This window comes from Vulpes lagopus, chromosome 8 (genome assembly GCF_018345385.1).
Source record: "Vulpes lagopus strain Blue_001 chromosome 8, ASM1834538v1, whole genome shotgun sequence".
Classification (NCBI taxonomy): Eukaryota; Metazoa; Chordata; class Mammalia; order Carnivora; family Canidae; genus Vulpes; species Vulpes lagopus.
In genome coordinates this window covers 116,616,433-116,636,152 of record NC_054831.1, presented here as the reverse complement: position 1 = coordinate 116,636,152, position 19,720 = coordinate 116,616,433, and the positions used below count along the sequence as shown (strand labels likewise).

General features: G+C 36.6%; 1 protein-coding gene across 1 annotated transcript in view; it reads right to left on the bottom strand.

Annotated features, from left to right (window-relative positions):
- The window catches only part of ITFG1 (integrin alpha FG-GAP repeat containing 1), a 286,044-nt gene that overhangs the window by 206,658 nt on the left and 59,666 nt on the right, over window positions 1-19,720 (bottom strand). The window lies entirely within an intron of this gene.

The window sequence follows — 19,720 nt, the reverse complement described above, 5'->3', positions numbered from 1 at the left end:
GCGCTAAACCGCTTAGCCGCCTGGGATGCCCTGTATTTCAAATTTTGAATAGAACAATTGTCTTCATATAGTCCAACTAAACAAAGTCTGTTTTACTGAAAAGTACAAGATTTTTAATAAAATTTGTTGAAAAATAATAGGTTGACAGTCAAATCTAACATCCTATTAATGCAAAGGCCAGGTGAACTGCAAATCTATTCTAGTAGCAGTATTTATTATGTTTGCATAATGGCAATTTTACTTAGTGAATATATAAAATTTCAAAATGATGAGTTGACTCATAAGAATATTAAAATAACATTATTCTTTTGTGCTTTAAAAAATGGGACTTACTCAGAGTGATATGCAGACCATCTCTATTTTAAAGAAAAGCCTTTTTTTTTTGCCCCATGAAATATGTTTAGGAAAACTATCCTTCGCATTTTAATGTGTTTTCTGTAGAGCTTTCATATGAGGTTAATGATGCTGATTTATGTAATAATTATAACAATAATTTTCATGGAATCTCCAGAAAGCTAAGTAATTTCTTCACTGTTATAATTAATAATACTCAAACTCCTGATTCCAAGCAAGTGGAACTATTCTTTCTGTCAATGTATCAAATATCTCTGCATTTATTTTTACCACACTAAGGATGCTTTGCCTGTGGATATACAAATGTAGTCTTTTATGAAGGTAATTTCTTTACTTGGTCAAAATACACTCCCAATGAAGTGTTTACTTCCATACTCATCTAGGAAAACTCCCTAACAATACCTGAGATTTGTGAGATGATGTATCTACAGCCAACATCCTCTCCTTCTAACATTGCCAGCAGCATGATGAAAAAACATAAGTGCATATTTCATCTCATTCCTTCCCTTCCAGGATCTCTTTTTCCCGTGTGAAGGAGGTATACTTACCTAAGTTTACATGCTCATTTCCTGCTACTTCCTCATAAGAAACTAACTCTCTGGAGTATCCTTTTATGTCACAGCCATCTGGTGTCCTCACTGTTCCTGAGGCCCTTCCTCTCCCTATGCATAGCTTTCCCTCCATTGCTATTTGACTATTATATCTCAATGGGTATGGTTATTACAAAATTCCATTATATTCCAGTTTCACATGTCTTGCCTGAGCTGCTTCTTTTTCTATTTTTAAGATTTTATTCAGGAATGCCTGGGTGGCTCAGTGGTTGAGCATCTGCCTTTGGCTCAGGTTGTGATCCTGGGGTCCTGGGATTGAGTTCCGCATGGGCTCTCCGGAGAGAGCCTGCTTCTCCCTCTGCCTATGTCTCTGCCCACCCCCCTCTCTGTGTCTCATGAATAAATAAATAAAATCTTAAAAAAAAAGTGTCTTGGGAAGAGAAGGGTTTTATGTTAAAGCATTTCATTAAAAATAAGTATGACTGACTACAGTGACTCCTGTCTTAGGAATGCTTAAAAGCTGTTTTTATCTGAAAATGTGGGTAATCAGTGTAAGAACGTGATTAGGGATTAATAGCCACAGAGATCTCTAAGAACCACTTATAGCCATGTCAGTGCATGCTCTGAGCTATTTGAAAGAAGACAGACAATTACACTATTATTATATAAAACAGGTGAATTTGTTCAAACTGAAAACATTACACTGTTGAAACTCTGGACGTATTTGAGAAGAAATGAGGAGGCATCTTTCCAATAAGGGATCACAGGCTTGTTGCCCTGATTAGCCAATTAGCTTTGTAGGATTGGAAAGAGCTATTTTGTTACCACGAATGACCAAGCCGGGATAGTGAGAAGAGAGGGGTAGCTGGTTACCAGCAATCTATCACCATTCCTGGAAAAATGACACAAAATGTTTTTTTCTGTTGGTGTTGCTCTAGTCTCAATACATTTGTGTAAAAGGTGATAAATTATGAGTTTTCAGCTCTCCCATTCATAATTAGAAAATTTAACAACTATAACTAAAATGACTGTTGATTCTATTTTCATAGCTTCATGAGTTGTTTATTAAAATTTTGAAATATAGTAAAGTGAGAAAAGGCATTGGAAATACCTTGTAAAACATTAAAAAATTCATTTCACTATTCAATTATACAAAAAGGTTAGAGAAAAAAATAAATGATTCATTATGTGGAGAAATAGAGATAATTAATAATTAACAATTCAAGATGAAATCAAGCCTCTTACTTTCAATGAAATGATAGCTAGAAAAAAAAATAGTCAATAAAGCAACCAAGTTCTCACCCTCCTACATGGGTAAAAGTAATTCACACAATCTCATGAAAGGAAATGTACCAATGAAACTGTAACAGATGCTGTAACATGCCACCCAGATCCCCTCTGCATGAAAGACTTATTCCTTCAGCCTCTGGAAATGCTGCTGGCAGACAACCCTATGCAGTTGCCCTTTCTGGAACAGCTTTGGGTGAAAAGCTGCTACCCTGCCAAAAGCTGCATCCCTTTCTGCACTAGCCTACTTTCAGTAACTGGTCAGATCAGAGAAATAAAGGCTACATCCCACCACCATCACTCAGGACAACTCTGCAGGGCCACAGCACATTCTGAAGCCCAAGGTCAGATGAGGCTTTTATTGGTACTAAATCATAGCCCAGCTCTGCTTCCTTCCCATTTCCTCCAGCAGTACTGACTATAAGAGCACTCCCTAAAATTAAACGTCTTGCACACTAGTTTTCATTTCAGAGTCTCCTTCCCAGGAAACGCCATCTACAACTGTTGATACCAAAAGTGATCTGAGAAAGCAAATACTAAGTACGATTTTAGAATTGGATCACCTAAAAAGCTATGCTAATAAGGATTCTTTCAGTGGGGTCAAGCAGTGCACAGATAGCCATACTATCTTTTACTGGATAGTATGGCACAGATAGCCATACTGTCTTTTACTGGGATGGTATTCTGGTAGAAGGCAATGCACTAGTGAGTGTGGTACTTCAGGCTTTTAGGGAAGTGTGGGGTAAACACTAACTATAAGGATAGTGAAATTAGATGGCTATTGCCAAGCTTACTTGAGGAAATAGTGAAGAGACACAAAAGCTAAGCATGATTGATGAGAAAATAAAAGCTATGTGTGAAAGCCAGAGGGCCTCTTAGGTAGCATCTAAAAAGGTTCTCATTTCCTGCAGTAGGAGGGCAAAAACTAAGACCAGAATTTAATGGTAAGAGTAGAAGATCTCCCAAGAAGGTTGAATTCTCAACCCAAGCCAGTCTGCTATGGTAAGGTTTGGGTCCTAGCTGGGAAAGAATGATACTAGACTCATGAATTAGGATCATCTGGGTGATGAACCTGAACGTCTTTAACCCTCGGATTCACTTGAGCCTGCAAAGCTAGCATAAAGTGATTGAATCTTCACTGTTCAAAGCCGGTATTTGCTCCTGTTTGAATAATGATGTTCTCCCTAAAGGCTAATGTTCTTTCTTGTTTAAAGATGATGAAGACGATTCTGCTCCCACTGGGGAAACTCCCAATTTCTTACAGTTTGTCTCATCCTCTCTCCTGGCCACTAGGCCACAAAATGGGATTAACCCTGACCAGGAATGTGATGTACATGTAAGGGAAAAAGGAACTATAGCCTGAATTAAGTCCATGACTTAGCTAACATGTAGTGGCAGGAGCCAGGACAGTATGTATGAGACTATATTCTGAGAGTGCTCGACCGAGGTAGGGGTAAGGGGTGGAGAAAGGAGATGAGGTGTGGGATGCAGTAGAATAAAAATTTGGGGTTGGCGCAAGATGATTACACTGGATCCTTTCCATCCTAGAGAAGGCAGCAACTTACTTTACAGGAATAGATCACATTCTGGATGATTTTTCCTGTCTTGGAAACTAATTTCTAAAGTGCTAATAAAAACAGTATGATGATAGCTGACATCACTGGCATTCACTTGAAGAAATAATCCTTAACAAAAGATCACATCATGAATTAGTGAAAAATTCAGGATATAAACCCCAAACTCAGTTAAATCCTCTTTCATTAGAATCTTGTATCAAGTAAAATAGTGAAACTATTCAACACACATGCACTTTCTTCCCCAGAAAATACAGACACATAGTTGAGTAAGTGTATACTAAACATTAAATGGTATTGCTTCAATTATCTCCATTCATAGCTTGAAAGGATTAAGCTACTGCAGTTTTAAATGCTGCCAAATGCTGCACAGCCTTCCCTTCAAATGAAAAGCCTTGTTAAAGTTGGCATCAAAAGGAAGCCCACTTAGGAGTTTTAAAAACTAAAATTGGAAGTTTGACTCTGCAAACTAAACCACGTTAGGAAAAATCCAAACAAAGCTTTATGATTGTGATCAAAGTTTAAAGTTAGATGGTAGTGGGCACCTAACACCCTTTAGATATACTATAGTAGGAAAGAAGAGGTTAAAGATTGTAATTTCCAGCACTGTATCCTTTCAGTGTGAAATCTTCATGTTTTAAATGTTGTGATGGTAATTTTTTAAAAAAAGATATTGAGAGACAGAGTGAGTGAGAGAGAGAGTGAGAGAGCGCACAAGCCAAGGGCAGAGGCAGAGGGGGAGAGGGAGGGAGAGGAGAAAGCAGACTCCCCACTGAGCAGGGAACCAGTGCAGGGCTTGATCCCAGGACCCTGGGATCATACAATGAACAGAAGGCAGACAATCGCCTGAGCCACCCAGCTGCCCCTTGATGGAGATTTTAAAATATCATTTAGAGTTCCTGAAGAAATTCTCCCTGAATGATGAAAGTCACTATATTTCCAAGGGAGTAAATATTATGGTTCATTTGGAAAAAAAAAAAACAGTTAATAAAACATTTTTAGTATTTTCTGGAAGCTTCAGGTATTTCCACAAAGAATGGTTCAAAGCAGGATCACAGTTTGCACTGTTTCAATGCTTGAGCCAGGAGGACATGCCAAGTTCCTGTTTACATCTGTTTGATAGTATCTGGTTGTATTAGGGAAGATAAGCATAAGTGTGTAGAATAAAAATATCTTTCTCCTGCTTCCCTTGTTCATAGAAAAGCACACTGAAGTCCACATGACAGCTGAAATAGTAAAGACAAATGAGCTCTTCCTCCTTCCAGCATCAGTTTAACTGAACTGTGGTTCAGAGGTCATCAACTCACATGTTATAAGGCATAAGCCCCCAATGTAAGTGAGTTAATAGGTCCTGGTACAACCAAGATGATCAGACAGTAAAAAGTCACAGAGCACAAAGAGCTGACTACGATCTCAGGATGGATGCGACAGTGGGAAGTAGTGGACTTACAGGAAGCAACAAGAACCAATCAATGCCCAAAGGTGACACCAACTAATTAGCTCCAGGCAATGACGGTTATGGAAATATGATTTTTTAAATATGAGAAATTTTATTTTAAAAACATTGAAATCTAATTCAAAATATGTTAAGCAGTAAGGGCAAGAAACCAAAAACATTTCTGCAGGCTCCAGGTTTGATTGGAACCTTTGATACATTACTGCTTTGCTTACGTATCTTAGGGCATAGAACCAGCCCTACCTCCTATATTCCTATGTCAAATATTACTGCCAAATCATATTCTGTACAGATGCACTACATTTAATAAGATGATATGAGGAACCTGTTTAAATGGATCTCCACTCACAAAACAATGTTTAAAGAAGAAGTATAAGTTTCTAGGAATCATTTTTAAAAATATTTTACTTATTTGGGAGAGAGAGAGAGCATGTGTGTACATGAGAGAGCACAAGCAGGGGGAGGAGTAGAGGGAGAAGGATAAGCAGACTCTATGCTGAGTGTATCAAGCTCAACACAGAGCTTGATCCCATGACCCTGAGATCATGACGTGAGCTGAAATCAAGAGTCAGACACTCAACAAACTGGGTCACCCAGGTGCCCCTCAATTTCATTTTTTAAGTTCATAACCTTCTATCTAGAATTCACTTCCCTATCTTTTTCCTATCCTGAAGTACTGGGCCCCAAATGAAGATTCACTATACTTAGCAGAGAGCTCTAACTACCTCCAATTTAAGTAAATGTGCACAAGATGCAGAGAGACTTAGACACCATACTCCAGAACACAGGCACACATTACAAGCCCTCAACCCTGGGCAAACAATGAACAGCCCCTCCCTCTTCCCTCATTAGTCAAATCATTTTTAGAAGTTCTTTTGTTGTAAGAAAATAAAAAGACTGGATTTATTTCTTTCAGATTGTGTAGAAACATGAGAATATCAGGTGAAAACAAGACACTCTAATAGGCTGCTGGCAGCACATGATGAGGGGGCCCAATAAGCACCCTAAAATAAAATGATTAAGGGGGTTTTAATTTCCATTTGATGAGGATTATTGACAAATGAAGAGTGGATATATATTATCTACATTTTTACTATAGGAAATTTATTTTTCAGAACTTGAATGCTGAATTTTTTAAGAGAATTGTAATCAAGATAGTTATAAGTTAATGATCTTCAAAGTCTTAGCAATATTTTTAATTCTAGTGTTTTATATATCTATCTTTTAATTGAAGTCACATATTTCCTCTACTCAGAGGTCAGAGTATTAAGGAACCAGGAGGATTTTTCAGTTTTAGTGTTCTTAATCTTGTGATGTTTCTATTATGATTATGATTCAAAATTCCAATATGAGAAGACACTTCATCTTCTAGAAGAATCCTCTGTGTTCTGAAGGTAAAGAGTTCATTAGAGATGATAATACTTAATGATGGAAAGAACTGGAGAACTTGGCATTAATTACCACTAAGATTTTCATATTTTCCATCAACTCTCAGTAAAGTAAATTTACTTGAATGAAGGTTTTATAAGACAAATTTTAGAACTGCATTTGGCCTGCTGTTTTTTCTCAGGGCAGTGAAGTCAGTCTGTATCCATTTGGCTTATCTAATAAGGCTACCTATCCATTAGTTTTCCTTTCATTCCAAAATTATGATCCTTTAATATCATGTTCACTTATGTCTTATTTACAAATTTATAAAAACAGCATATTGCCAACTGTTCAACAGCTGCCTACACAGCACTAACATGGCATCTTGGATTTGAGTACTTATTGCCTCTGGATAAAAAGACTGTGGAAACAACAGGTGTTGGCGAGGATTCAGAGAAAGGGGAACCCTCTTATACCTGGTGGGAATGCAAGCTGATGCAACCACTCTGAAAACAGTATGGAAGGTCCTCAGAAAGTTAAAAATAGAACTACCCTACCATCCAGCAATTGCACTACCAGGTATTTACTCAAAGGATACAAAAATACTTATTCAAAGGGGCACATGCACCCTGATATTTATAGCAGTATTATCAACAATAGCCAAAATATGGAGAGAGCTTACATGTCCATTGTCTAATGAATGGATAATGAAATTATGGTGTACACACACACACACACGGGAATATTATTCATCCATAAAAAATAATGAAATCTTGCCATTTGCAATGATGTGGATGGAGCTAGAATATATTGTGCTAAGCAAAATAAGTCAGTCAGAAAAATACCATATAATTTCACTCATCTGTGGAATTTAAGAAACAAAACAGATGAACATAGGAGGAAAAAAAAAAGAGGCAAACCAGGAAACAGGCTCTTAACTATAGAGAATAAATTGAGGATTACTGGAGGAAGTTGGGTGGGGAATGGGCTAGATGGGTGATGGGGATTAATGAGGGCACTTGTGATGAGCACTGGGTGTTGTATGTAAGTAACGAATCACTAAATTCTGCTCCTGAAACCAGTATTACGCTGTACATTAACTAAGTGTAATTTAAATAAAAACTTAAAAAAAATCCCAACCTTATATGTAGATTTATATGTAAAAGCATAAATAAAGATTGTGTGTCACTCTATACTGATGTTAAAGGACTGTTAAGGGGCCTCAACTGTATCTTTTACTCATTTCTGTCTCCTGAGTTGTTTAATTTTTAACACAAGTCTTAATTTTCATTACATGATGGCTCCTACTCAGGGGGTTTGCAAGAAACCTCAATTTTGCTCACAAAAATAGTGGCTAGACATTTAGAGTCGAATTCAACCTGAAAGTAATTTATTTCTCAAGTGGCATGATTCAATCAAGGTGATGAATGCTCTAAAATTTATGAGTAGAAGCTGTTGGTCTCTCTGACAATGCCTATGTCAGACTGAAATACAAAATGCAATACATATGGTTGGAAAAGTTTAGCAGATTATTCCTCTTGTAAATCCAGGGGCAGGACAGTTTACCATACAAAATAAGTTATTTAAAATGACTTAAACTCATAGTCACTCAAAAGCAAACTTCTAATAGGATAGTATTCTAATAGTACTTCTAATTATATGGTTTCTATGCTTCGCATTTCTGGAACATAATGGAAGGGGAATCTTGAGCAATGCAGTAACAAAATGCTTCAAATGTAAATAAATTCCAGTAAGCTGGAAAAAGTAAAGCACAGCATTCACCTCTCCGGGCTTCATTTCCTTGCCTATAAAATGATGTGGTTAAACTAAATGATCTTTAAGATTTCTTTCATATCATATCCACCTATTTGCTCAACATCTTTTGAACACTTCCTATGTTCCTGTTTTTGGCACTTAATTAGGTATTAGAGAAACACAAATGAGGCATGCTCCTTAGATTTGAGGAACTTTGTGAGCAAGACAGATGTGGAGATGGACAAATACCATGTGGCACAAAGGTCTGCTAGAATTATGAATGTGTGCAATGGGAACTGAGTTGACAGAGATACTCACTGCTTAGATGAATTTGGGGAGGGCTTCAACAAAAAGGTGACGTTGGTGTGGTCAGAAATGTAACGGGTAATTACTTTCAGAAGTTATTATACTCTTATCAGGGACTTGCTAATACTACCAATACATGATATTTTGTAGCATATAAAACTCCACCTATACAGAATAAGTTAAAGCCAAACAATCAGATCATTAGGAAACTTCAAATTAAAGCAACTCACTCAAAAAAATGAAACACATTCATGGCTTCTCCCTTATTCAGAAACAAGTATTAGGTAAAGCTTATCTTACTAATGTAATATATACACCAAGTACACTTGACAATTATAAAAACTGCTCATATACCCATTCCTGCTATACAAAATCTGAAGTTAATGATAATTCTGTAGAAGGAAATAATTTCCTCAATAAGGAATTGATTAAAATAATCCCCAAATATCACGTGATATTATAAATGTATTTCTCATGAAGCAAAACAAGTCCAGTATGATTAAACATAAAAGTTAAATGTATATTAGATGCATTAAGGCTTTCAAGTAGTTACATGAAATAATTTTAAAAAATCTAATGTGAACTCCAAAAATACAGCTTTAATGATATGGAAAGTGGACAGCTGTAATGCAAATAGTAAATCTTATAGTGTCTATTAAACCTCTAATTAACCTTCTTTTAAATCTGTCTTCTTTGCCTGTTATAATAGCAAAATGTTATTTATAGGTCATGTTAAGAGTGCTCACATCAATGAGAAGAGATTTAACCTTTCTTTTTTAATGTCAAAGGGCCTTGTATGAGAATCAGAACTTCATCATTTAAAATTGAAAACCTAATTAAAACACTGTGTCAAAAATAAGAAAAGGAAAGGCTTGTTAAGCCAGATGCAGAAGTTCTAATGATGCTTTGTAAATCTGCCATATTTACTTACAGAATAATTTCTAACATGCCAGAATAAGCCCATATAGCATCCATTATAAATCTTCATCCTGGGATGCCTGCGTGGCTCAGCAGTTGAGTGTCTGCCTTTGGCTCAGGGCATAATCCTGGAGTCTCAGGATCAGGTCCCATATCGGGCTTCCTGCATGGAGCCTGCTTCTCTCTCTCTGTCTATGTCTCTGCCTCTCTGTGTGTGTGTCTCTCATGAATAAATAAATAAATCTTTAAAAAAAACCCAAAAACTTCAGCCTAAAAAGCTCCACCAGAAAAAGTGAACAACTAAATTCAAGCCCGTCGGCTCAAAGAAGAATCACAATTTGGCATTAGGATGGACTCCTCTTAAGTTGGTAAATACCTACTAAGAGGTGGATGTTCCATCTCTGGATGGCAGCATGAGAAGCTCGTGCCACAGACCTGCTCCCTAGCAAAACAAGCATAACTGCGAAAAATCATTTAAGAAAACCCATTTTAAGTCTCTAGACATTGTTGTAAAAGCCTATAGCAGATGGAGAAACATCTCTTCAAAACAAAACAAAACAAAACAAAACTCAGTATTCTTAGTGAGAATCTGTGGCATATGAACCACAACCAGCTCTCTTCCTTTCCCTCCTAGCTCAGTGTGATAGAATCTCTGCCCTAGGCAGGTACAGCCAAAACAGAGGGTTCCCTTCTCCCCAGCTACCCATCAAACTATTTTTTGATACCAATCTATTCTTCTAGGGTAATAAAGGATTATGGCATGTTCTTAGGAGGGGCAGGTGCCAGGATTTTACATCTCTCACAGCAATGTGTGAGAGTAGCTGAGATATCAGGGAAATCTCTTCTTCAACTCAGTCCCCATTATAGGATGGAGGATCTTCCTTAGGCATGGCATATTTAAAATAGTGGTGTTCTGATCATCTGCATCCCAGCTCACTTGTAGGCTGTTGGTTCTGTGTTAGAGAGGTAAGCCAAGAAGATCAGAAGTTACCACTCTCAATCTGTGCTCTCCTAAAGCAGGTGTGTCACTCAAAGAAGTATATCACTGTCCTGGCTCCCAGATTTACAGCTATGGCTCAAGAATTTTACCCAAGAGGAGAGGCAGGCTGTATACAGACTTGACTCTTGTCAAAAGAACTGACTCTATTTGAAACAGAAAGTTGGGAAGCTCAAGCTTAAGGGCAAACTCAAAACCAATGAAAACAAGCAATTAGAGGAAGCTGTCAGCCTCATGAAAGAAACTTCCTAAACCACATACTGGATAGCTTAGCAGAGAGAACTAAGGAAAGAAGAAATATGGACCTGCCTGAGTTCCTAAACGCTAACCTAAAACACTGACCTAAAAAACTAACCTGCAAAGGAGTCCAAATTTATTATATCAGACTATGGAGCAATTTATGCCCAAGGTATTGTTGAAAATAATAAGAATGATCAACTGTAGTCTAATAGTTGAGTGTGATCAGTGAAAGAGACAAAGAAAGCCCTACGAAAACTACTGTCATACCAAGGTGACTGTGCACAGTACCACTGTGACTGACACATCCAAAGCTGCAGCCTTTGAGGAACATCAGTTGACCAGCAGATGAAAGTGAAACAAAACAATATATATAGAGAAGCAGAGCTATAAAAGTAGTGGAACTGTCATTTTAGGAAAACTGGAGCTTAGGTAATCAGGAAGTAATACTGAAGTTCACCTAGTCCCCAGAACTTCCCGGATTTCTAACAACAGCCAAGGACACATCCGCCTAATGTATTTACTCCTTTTCTTTTCTTTTTAAGATTCTATTTATTTATTCATGAGAGACAGAGAGACAGAGAGAGAGAGAGAGAGAGAGAGAGAGAGGCAGAGACACAGGCAGAGGGAGAAGCAGGCTCCATGCAGGGAGACCGATGTGGGACTTGATCCCGGGACTCCAGGATCATGCCCTGAGCTGAAGGCAGATGCTTAACCACTGAGCTACCCAGGCATCCCTGTATCTGCTCCTTTTCTGACTATGTCATACTTCAGATTGAGCCTTTTATTCTTCTAGCAAATTAGATAATCAGTAGTATAATGATATGTAGCACACACAATACACTATCCAAAGGGCTGTGCTCATGTTGAAATGTTCTGAGAGTTCAAGAGAAGGTCCTTGGTAGATTGGAGAGATCCTGCAAGAATAAGTGGTACAGATGAAACAGGCAAGTTTTATTTATTATAATGCACACAGGAATGATCTTTTCAAGTTTATTCACAGTTAAGAGTGACTATAGATGAGAAGATTCTGGGAAGATGGTGGAGTAGAAAGCTCCAAGAATCTGTCTTCCCACCAAGATAACAATTGCATTGGCAGAATCTGTCTTGTACTTATTTTGGAATTCTGTAGCCTATCAAAGCTTGCAATTTCCAGGGAAACGCATGGATGGTAAACTACAGTTAATTTTGGTCTATTTCAGCTCCTAGCCCAGTATCAGCCACCTACCCGTCATTCCCAGCTTCATGGCAGGCAGTGTGTACCTGTTACTGAAGCAATATCAACACAGTGTGCAGAAGCTAGGGTGGGCAAAGAAGACTTTGCCCTCCAAATACTGAGGATCTGTCCTCTGATCACTGACTGCTGTGTCTGATTGGCAGAGGTGCAGGCAAAGAGGAGGATGGCCATTGTTGTTGCACCCCCTGCTCCCTTACTTCCAGCTGATGTGACTTCCAAGGGATTTTAAGGGCTGGTCCTCTAATTGCCATTTTTCTCTTTTTCTCAATTTAGGAATTAGACATTAAAGACTAGGATATTAAAGAGCAACTGAATATATGTGAAAAATTAGAAAGTGACCACACATGCTCAGGGAAAGGCACAGTCCCACAAAAGACCTAAGAAGATCTTAAGTTTAAACCTTAGGTTGATTTTTGGCACTGAGAGAGCCTACAATAATAATAAAAAAAAATAAACAACAAAACCTAGTAAGCTATGGGGAAGGGAGAGATCTGATTTCCAGATTAAAACATTATTAGATTCAAATGTTCTGTGTTCAATAAGAAATCACAATGCATACAACGAAAAAATGAAGTGCAGCCCATTCAAAGAAAATAAAATCAACAACAACTGTCCCTGAAAAAAAACCTGGTGGTAGATCTAGTACATAAGAACTTTAAAACAATCATCTTAAAGATGATCAAAGAACTATATAGGAAGTTGTGCATAAAGTCAATAAAACAATGTTTGAACAAAATGGATATTATCAACAAAGAGAAAACCTAAAAAGAAAACACAATGAAATTTTAGAGCTAAAAAGTGCAGTAATGAATGAAACATCTACTAGAGGAAATTAAAGGCAGATTTGAGCAGGCAGAAGGGGGGGTGGGGTGGGGGAAGCAGTGAACTTAGAAGGACACTGGAAATTACTGAGTGAGGAACAGAGAGATAAAAGGTTGAAGAAAAAGGCACAGTCCCTAAGGGGCCTGTGGGACACAGTGGGAATCTCAAAAGGAGAGGGAAGAGAGGGATAGAGACAAAATCTGAAGAACTAATGGCTGAAAACTCCCTTAATTAAACAAGATACATGGATATAAACATCCAAGAAGTTCAACAAACTCCAAAAAAAGATGAATTCAAAAAGCGCCACACCAAAACAGTATAATCAAAACTTTCAAGACAGAGTCAAAGAGTGAATCCTGAAAGCAATTAATCACATACAAAGGATCATAAATAAAATTAAGAGCTTTTAATCAGAAACACTGGAGTCCAGAAGGCAGTGCACAGATAAATTCAAAATGCTAGAAGAAAAAAAAAAACCTGTCAATCAAGAATCCTATATCCAGCAAAATTGTCCTTCAATGATCAGGTAGGAGTTAAGACATTCAGATAAACAGAAGCTGAGGAGATTCATGACCACTACACCTGCTCTGAAAAACTGCTCAATAGAGTCCTGGGGGGCAGGGGGTGGTGGGGATGAAAGGACACTAGAAAGTGACCTGAAGTTATATACTGAAATAAAGATATTAGTAAAACAAATACACAAGTAATTATATACAAGTGAGTATTTAATTTTTTAACATTTTAAAATTATTTTTTATAGGCTAATGTTTTTTATTTTTTTATTTTTATTTTATTTTTTAAAGATTTTATTTATTTATTCATGAGTGACAGAGAGAGAGAGAGAGAGAGAGGCAGAGACAAAGGCAGAGGGAGAAGCAGGCTCCATGAAGGGAGCCTGACGTGGGACTCGACCCCAGGTCTTCAGGATCAGACCCTGGGCAGAAGGTGTCGCTAAACCACTGAGCCACCTGGGCTGCCCTAGGCTAATGTTATTTTATTATTTTATTTTATTTTATTTTACTTATTTTATATTTTATTTTATTTTATTTCATTTTTTATTTATTTTTTAGGCTAATGTTTTAAACAATGGTTTCTAACTCCACTTTTTTGTCTTCTACATGATATAAAAGAATACATTGTTAAAAAATCAACTAAGAGCTAGTATCCTCATAACTTTGGTTTATATCAATATATTTTGTTTTCTCTATAATTTTAGAGACTAACGCATTTACAAGAATTATTCATTTATTTTTTTGGTCACATAATAAATAACAATGCAATTTTGTGACATCAACAACATAAAGGCATGAGAAGAGAGAAGTAAAGGAGCAGGGTTTTCTATGTTTTTGAAGTTAAACTGATATAAATTCAAATTAGAGGATTATAATTTAGGATGTTAAATGTAATCATTTTGGTAACCACAACAAAACAGATACAAACTATATACAAAAAGAAATGAATTTAAATATTCCATAACAGAATAAAAACTGAACACAAAAGATAGTAATTTAGGATATGAGAGGCAAAAAAAACACCGTAACTCATGTAGAAAACAAAAAGAAAAATGATGGAAGTAACAAGCTCCTTTTTATCAGCAATTACTTTAAATGTCAATATATTAAACTCTCCAATAAAAAAAGCAGAAATTCATAGAACAAATAAAAACACATGCACATCTATATATTGTACAAGAGACTCACTTTAGCTCTAACGTCACAAAAGGACTAAAAGTAAAAAGACAGAAAAACATATTCAACACAAATAATCAAAACTGAGCAGGGGTGGTTATATTAATATTAGACAAAATAGACTTAAATCAAAAAAGGTTTGAAAAGATAAAAATGGACATTATCTATCATTAAAATGTGCAATACAGCACAAAGATACAGCAGTAACATTTACACATCTCATTTACATGGACCAGTAAAATGTGAAATGAAGTATGAAGTATACCATATTTCAAAACACGAAGTAAAAACTGACAGAACTGAAGAGAGAAATAGATAGTTCTAGCAGAGTAGTTGGAGACTTCAATAACATATTCCTGGATTGGAAAATAATAATGAGAATAATGTTGACAACAACAACAAAATAATAGACATATTGGACTTTGTAAAAATTTTAAAAACATTTTTGCTTCTGACGGTATCAACAGAGTATAAAGGCATCCCACAGAATGGGAGAAAATGTTTGCAAATCAGGTATTGGTGAGGGAGAATATCTCAAACATATAAAAAAAAACTCTTAAAACTCAATAATAGCAACAAGAAAAACAACCTGATTAAACCAGGGCAAAGGAATTGAAGGGATGTTTCTCCAAAGAAAATATGCAAATCACCAATAAGTACATAAAAAGATGCTTAACATCAATAAACATTAGGGAAATACAAATCAAAACTACAGTGAGATATCTTTACACCCATTAGATGGCTATCATGGGGAAAAACAGAAAATAACAAATGTCAGCAAGCATGTGGAGAAACTGGAACCCTTGTGCACTACTGGTGGGAATGGAAAATGGTAAAGCTGCTGTGATGGCAGTTCCTCAAAAAATTAAAAATAGAATTACCACAGAATCCAGCAATTCCACTTCTAGGTATATACCTAAAAGAATTAAAAACAAGATCTCCAAGAGATGTTTGTACACTCATGTTCATAAATAGCATTTTTCATTATAACTAAAACACTGAAGCAACCCAAGCATCATCTATCAACAGATAAATGTGTTATATACAGACAATGGAATAGTCAACCTGAAAAAGAAAGGAATTTCTTTGATAGTATGAATGAAAAGTACAATTAAACTTAAATGGTAAATTTTAGTTATATGTATAAATAAAAACAAAGATTTAAAAACTCTCATAAAAAAGTGACTTCATGTTCCAATAAATATAAAGTTAGTTATTAAATACAAGACTGTGAACAAAAAAAACAAGACTGTGGAATTATAACAAACTTCATCAAACATTTGGCTATTCTATGTTTGAGGGATTAATAAAACCATAGGCAACCATAATACATTAACAGTTCAGTGTCATTTAATATATATAGCTTTTAATTTAAATCTCTTTAGGTAAACAGTTCTCAATTATCAAAATGGATTAGGATTCATCCTTTGGGATATTAAACATTTTATATAGTTTAGTATAAATGCTGGAAATTAGCATCTATTCTAGTACTAATAGTAGAAATGCTTCTGTGAGCAATAGGAAAGAATTTACTCAGCAGCAGGCTTTAAGAACTCATTATTTTATGTTAGTTCATACACTAAATGTTTTTGTAAAAGAACCCATTATTTCTTTCATCTGCATTATATTTTTAGTGATCACAAAAAATTAACATTGGCTTTAGAGGACAGAAATGTTTAAATGTTAGATCTAACCGAGCTGTTTTACAGATGTATTTTTAAGGAAACAAAGTGTGTGTGTGTTTGGCATACTGATCATTTTTTTTTTTTTTAAAGATTTATTCTAGAGAGAGTGATGTGCAAGCTGGGGAAAGGGCAGAGGCAGAGGGAGAGAGGATCATCAAATAGACTCCCCACTGAGTGTGGAGCCTGATGGGAGTCTTGATCCCAGAACCCTGAGATCATGACCTGAGGCAAATCAAGAGCCAGCACTTAACCAACTGAGTCACCCAGGGCCCCATACTGATCATCATTTTAAATTGACTGTAAATACTATATACTTTAAAGTCAGCTGATAGCTTGCAACTCTCAGGAGTCAAAAGTACCTCTATCTCAGCTTGCTCTGGCTTCCTGATAGCTTTGTTTTAAATCTGTCATGACTCATTGACATAGACTAATTCTAAAGTTGATTTCAGAAATAAAAGTTCTATTTTACCTTAGATAAAGGTCATAGGAGGGGGGAAAAATCCCCACATATAACAGTGTCTGACAAAGTTGACAGGATGCCATGTCCCAGGCACAATGTGTTTTCCTACAGTTGAAGAGCTAACGTCCTATTGTTTGCCAGAAGCATTACAGTGAAAATTCTTTCAAAAATTAAAAGTCTCTTACTTTGTAAAAAGTCATTCTACATATTTTTAGCTCATTTTACTGCACATTTTAGTTACTTTATGTTTCTAAATATAGATACTGAAAGCATTCTCAAATATTCTCAAAAAACCCCAATGGAATGACTGATAACCGAGATCCTTGGTGCTAAAAGACTGCAATGGATTCTTTAGCCAGTAAAAATTATAGTTTCTTATTACTCCTGTAATTTCAGCCAGCCTTCCAAAAAACAATGCAAAACTGGTTCTTTCGATTTTGTGGGAAAGGCAGGCATGGTCCATCTAAGTATTTCTTTTCAGATGTTTTTGCTTTGCATGATAATATACAATATGAAGAGCCTATTATGATTATAGATCATTTCTACCAATATATGTCTTGGCCAAAACATTTTTATATGACTTAATTTCAATGTTAATCTTATAATTTATTTATTTATTTATTTATTTAATCTTATAATTTAAAAAGAATTCTTTAAATAATTTTCCTGGGATCTCTGGGTGGCGCAGCGGTTTGGCGCCTGCCTTTGGCCCAGGGCGGGATCCTGGAGACCCGGGATCGAATCCCACATCGGGCTCCCGGTGCATGGAGCCTGCTTCTCCCTCTGGCCTGTGTCTCTGCCTCTCTCTCTCTCTCTCTCTCTCTGTGACTATCATAAATAAAAATTTAAAAAATAAATAAATAAATAATTTTCCTTACTGTACCAATGTAACAGTTTCAAGGTCCAGGACATTTAATGTTACTAGCCTTTAAGTTCATAGTAAACCAACTATCATTGATAGAAATTGACTTAGTTCATGTTGAATATGCCCAGATAATAAATCAAAAAACTTAAGTATCTTAATGTACATTTACCACAGAAGGTATTAAAAAGAGGATGAGCTACCACAATCATCTAAGGTTTTTGGCATAATATGTGAGGCTTGGAGATGACATAAACTGTCACTCAGATTAAAAGACATAGCCTGTGTGCCCAAGTAAACAAACTTGTTTTAAAAGTCCATATTACCATATAGCCCTATGAAAAGTTAACTAGTTAAGAGTTAAAATGTCAGCATGATTCTGTTAATAACTGACAAAACTAAAAGAAATCTTCAGGTGATTAAGAATCATTGTTTAGGGTACCTAAATACATGGAAAACATGTATAATGGAAGCAAAACACATAATTTTATTTTCATTACTGTATAGTCTTAAGAGTTGAGTATCTAAGGTTACCAAATACTGCTTTAGAAATTTCTGAAGTTCTATTAATAACAAAATGCCCAGTTTAATAATTTTGTCAAAAAAGCTGAGTTACATTTATGTAGATAATACAATATTATTGCCTTGTGTCTATCGTCAGCAGTATGTGATCCTGGATATCAGATTAAGAACACATCTATATTCAGAAAGCAAGTCTGAAGAAATATCAAACCATGCAACATAATCTGCTACTAAATGTCATATCAGTATCTTGGTAAAAAACTGCCTAATGTTTTAGATATCTGATGACCCAATTTATGTCTATGCAGTTATCCACAGGATATTTTGTTACTTTAGTCTGCTCGATAGTGGTAGAGAACATTCAACTGCCCTTTTTGTTTTCTTAAGAATATGCGTGAGGGGGAGGTCATTTGTCTCTGAAGCCATTCGGAGCAAACAGATTCCTACATGCCAAAATGGAACACGTAGAGCTGTTAGTGGTTGTTGAAATGCACACATGGCTTTCTCCCCTAGGGGTAGTTGGAGGTAGGGAGGAGGGAGAGGAAGGGAACAGGAGAGACCACCTGATATACATCAGAATGAGAAAAGACTTCAATTTCTAACTACTGCGACAAAGGGAACAAAAAGTTTAGAAAATATGAGAGAATAAAATGAGGCCTTGACTTGAGAACATTGACTGAGATCAGGAAAACTCCCAACTCAATGATTTTATTAATGTTTTTCTTGGAGTTTAGCTAGGTTTAGAGTGTCAGCTAGAACTGGGTTTAGCTAGGGTTAGAGTGTCAGAGTGTTGGAGAATGAGAGAAGTTAAAAGTGTTCGCAAGAAACTGTTTTTATTGATGCACCGTGGCCAGGGAGGGTTAGTGAAGGTGGGAGGGGGATGGGTAGACATAAAGCAGTAGGGTCAGTCAGTGGACTGGAGGTTTCAGTAAGGTCCAAGAAATGTCGCAGGGAAGGCACTTAAGGCAGACAGCCTAGAAAGACAGGAGGTAGTAAGTAGCAGGAGAGTGTGACATCTGATTAGTGATTTTTGAGACAGAGTGTTTTCTGGAACCTACAAGGTACACAGAATTAACTGAAGCAGCTGAGGTGGGAAGGTTATGATGCTGGGTTGGGGTCATCTCTGTGGACAATGAAATCATCTAAAATGATGGCAGCAGTTAGACAGTCATCTGGGAGGCATTTTATCTCTAGTAAACTGACCAACTGGTAGGTGTTAGTAATGAAAAATGGAAGACAGCTGGTATAGCTGGGTGGCAGAAGCCCCAAAGGAGTAGATGTGCAGAAACTTAGGGCAGAAATAATCTGTAAGTGTAATTTGCTTCACAGGGGATACATGGTGATGTCTGGAGACCTTTTTGGTTACTACTGGTATTCAGAGGTTAGAGGCCAAGAATACTGATAAACCTCCTACAATGCACAGGACAGCTCCTCACAACAAAGAATTATTCAGCTCAATATGTCAATGATGCTATGCTTGAGAAACCGTGAGATAGAGCAAAGAGCATAAGCAAAGGCATAGCAACAAGGAAAACTAGGGCATGCTCGGTTCTGTACTGCTGAAGTGCAGCATACCAGGCAGCAAATTCTGGAATGAAAGGCAGGAAAGGAGGCTAGGGCCACAAAATGTGCAGGACTAGG